The following is a 4,036-nucleotide window of genomic DNA, read 5'->3' on the forward strand; positions in this document are numbered from 1 at the left end:
ACTGCAGTGAGGGGAATACTCACATCCTTCGCTAAATTCTCTAAGGAGGGAACCTTGCTTTTGAATCCTTCCTAGAGGAGAGCTTCCTTGCTCCTTGGTCTCGGCAAGAGGATGAGAGGGAGAGAGAGGTCACGGTGAGGGAGAGTAGGAGGAGAATGAGAGCCAATGACAACTCATCATTAATTTCCTCCTTTTATTCATTATGAGAGGAGGAAGGAAAATATATTTTTCTTCCTCCTTTCTTTTACTCTCTTCATAATTAAGAGAAAAGTCTAGATACATCCCTTCTTGGTGAGTAAGAAAGGAATATTCTAGAGCATCTCTTCATTAGAGAGGGAGAAGACAACTCTCACTTCTCCTTCTAAGAGAAGAGTCTTTTCTTCTTACATTTAATTATGGGTTCCCTCTATTTCCTAACAATAATTTCTCTTGGTCTAGTGGTTATCTTATTCAGGCATCTAATGAGAGATCTAAGGTTCAAGTCCTAGACCTTATGTATTTTTATTTCTATTTTATTTGTTTAAGTGTTCGGCTAGGAGCAAAATTCAACTAAAGCATATATATTTTTCTTTATTCATGATAGAATATTCTAGGATTTTGCTAAGGATCCTATGGGTGTTACAAGTTGATAGCCTTGTTGTTATGGTTGTTGTTGTTGATAGCTCTATTGTTATCCCGGTTGGTAACTTTGCCTTTGATTAATGGGTTAGCCTTGGTCTTGATTGTTCTTGTAAAAAAAATTCGGGTGGTTCCTAATAACTATGATTTTACTATACTATTTTGATTCATACATGCATGGTTTGATGTTGTTTTCATAGCTAAAATCTATTACATCACATTTCATGCATTACATTTATTCTTGGACTTAATTATAAATTATCTTATTTTTATGTTATTTGATGCTAATATTTGATTGTTATTTTGTTGGCATCAAAGGGTCTTGGATTAGGATTTATTTGAACCAAATTTGTTCTCGAATCAGAGTTGAAACGAGAAGATCATGCTTTAGAGTATTATGGACCGTTCATCAAAGATTGGAGAGATCTGAACAATCCATTGAAGATTTGGTCCATCCAACCTAAGGAAGAGTAGATCAAGATCCTTGATCAAGATCAATACCTCGGATAAGATTTTAAGGGACTTTTCACTGTTGATCAAGATCCAAATCATTCTTTGTTGTCCATCACATAGCTGATCTAATTTAAATTGAGAAGCTATAGTGCTTCTTCATTCGTCAATCTCCACAGTGCCAGTGTTGTTCGTGGTGTGAGCGTCTCGGTGATTCTGACACCGATTCCAAGTCCGATCAACATTTAAAGCGACGACGCCAGTGAGCGAGCTTCAAGGTACAATTCTCAATCATCTGGAACCACCGGTGGGCATTCTCTCCGACGAAAATATGTTTTCTATGACTTCTCTGTTTCCACCACTGATGTGAAGGTGTTCCTCCGATCTACGAGTCCCTTCCCATCAGCAACATTCAGTGGCGTTCCTCTGATGTTACTGAGCTCCATCCGATGATCATCCGCAATCCACAACTCCCATCCAGATTCAGAGATCCAGATTTGTAGAATTCTAGATTTCTGTCATTTACAGTTTTGGGGTTGTTTCTAGCTTGCCGGAGGCATTCCTCTGGTGTGGCTAAGCAATTCTAAACTGAGACGCAACTGAGGTTCTTCACTGACGACCGGAGTTGAGCGTTCTTATCTCTGGCTTCTTGTGTGATGACAAGAAGTGTTGTCTTGTATAGTTGTTTGTGAGTTGGATCGGTTTATTTCATTTATTCACTGTTTTGTAGCTAGACCAGATTTATTTTGATGTTTGTTATGTCCTTATCAGTAATCTAGCATTACTTTATCTTGTTGAAGTTTAATTCATGTTTAGTAGTTATAGTTTCATTAATGCAATTTAGTTTAAGTCTTGATTAAGCTAGGTTAATTGATAAGTTGGTAAGTTCTAAGCTAGGGTTAAAATTCTACTTTAGATTAGATTTAATTGTGTCTTGTTATTTCATTTCTAGTTTAAGTGTGTCGACGGTTTAATCATAACGCAGGGTGACAATACATTGTGGATTGATTGTTGGCACCTAGGTAAATTTTCATTTATGCACTAGATTAGTTTCCTACTTGCTTCACATTCACTTGTTAGGTTAGAATTAAAATCCAAAATCCCCATCTTCATATTAAAAACCCCAAAAATAGGAATAACAAACGATCCTAGATTACCATCCTATCGTTACATTCGTTAGAGACGACTTGAGTCATTTCTATGCTACATTAGTGTAGAAGGGGTTCGGTACTAAATTCTTTTGATCATGTAACATGATAAAAATGAGTATATCAAAAATTGGCGTCGTTGCCAGGGAATTGTAGCAGTGTTTGATAATCTAAGGATTGGTCTTTGTTTTGAAAACTTAAAAAAAAATTATTGTTTCAATTGCTTTTATGTTCATATATTCATGTGTTTGATTTTATATGTACCCTGTGTCTTCTGATCTCATTTGCTAGTATTTCAGTGTAAGAACAAAAAACTTCTTTGACCATGGATTAACAACATTTTCAAGGATGGAGGGAGAGTCATTACTATCAGCCTCAGATTGGGTTCTATCAGCCTGAATATCAGTATTATCCACCTATGGTGCAGTAGAATAGGTATGAGTCATTTCCTAATTCTTCCAATTCTAATTGGGTGGATCATGTTGAAATGTATCCTAAAAGCCTAGCTTTTGTATAAACATTTATTTTGAAATAAATAATCACATTGATCAAAAGTCTACATTTATATGCTAAGTGTATTTGTTCAATTAATTTATATTGTAGATAGCATGGTGTGTGGTGTCACACACAGAAGATCATGTTATCAGTTCTTTATAAATTATAAACAGTTGCTCACGACTAAGATGGATAGGAATAAATCATTGGAATAGTCGTAGTGTAATTTGGTATTAGTTTATCTTGACTATAAAATTATACTAGTACACTCAGAGTGTATTGAGCTGGACTATTTAAGGTAGTTTCTTTTTATACTAACTACATAAAAGAAAAAAAAACTTTGTTATTATGGAAGTGTGAGCTCTTAATCCTGATATAATAATAAGCGCATATATCTACTATTTATTTCTTTGACTTATCAATGGGTGAGATTTAGCTCGATAAATCAAGAGGTCTGATAAGTTGGGAAATGATATTATTTATAGTGTGTGTTGTTAATTATAGAAAGAAACTGTGTCCTAGGAATCTAGGTTGATAATGTCCCCAAGAGGAGCTCATAAGGATTGTTATGTTAAACCCTACAGGTGAACTTAGTCTGACATGACAATAAGGTTGAGTGGTACTACTCTTGGAGCTAGATATTAATTGAGTTGTCAGTAACTCATTTAATTAGTGGACATTCGATATCTTAAACACAGGGAGATTAACACACTCATGATAAGAAGGAGCCCATATAGTAATATGGGATTGGTGCGGTAGTTCAATAATAACTTATTAGTGGTATGAGTTATTATTTATGAATTCGAGTTGGCTGTTCGGAGCGAACACGGGAAGCTCAAGTTCATCAGGAGACTAAAACCAATTCCTCCTCTCGGTCCCTATCATAGCCTGTTATTTATAAAGTCTTATACCCACCTAAACCCACCTTCTTACCCATCCTAAGGTGACCGGCCAAGCCAAGCTTGGAGCCCAAGTAAGGGCCGACCAAGATCAAGCCTAGCTTGGAGCCCAAGCTAGGGTCGGCCAAACCAAGGTGAGAGGTGGCCGGCCCTTGCTTGAACCCAAGCTTGGTGTGGCCGACCACAATAAATTAAAAGGATTTTATATTTTAAAATCTTTCTTATGTGGAAGCCATGGTTTTAAAAGAGATTTTAAAATTTAAATCTTTCCATTTATAGCTTTCTACAAAAGATTAAGAGAAAGGTTTGATATCTTTTCTTAATTGTAGTTAAAAGGAAGATTTTAATTTTTTACAAAACCTTCCTTTTTTGTAACCATCCTCATGATTTTAAAAGAGAGCTTTAAAATTTAAATCTTTCCTTTTA

Source organism: Zingiber officinale, chromosome 3B (genome assembly GCF_018446385.1).
Source record: "Zingiber officinale cultivar Zhangliang chromosome 3B, Zo_v1.1, whole genome shotgun sequence".
In the NCBI taxonomy this organism is placed as follows: Eukaryota; Viridiplantae; Streptophyta; class Magnoliopsida; order Zingiberales; family Zingiberaceae; genus Zingiber; species Zingiber officinale.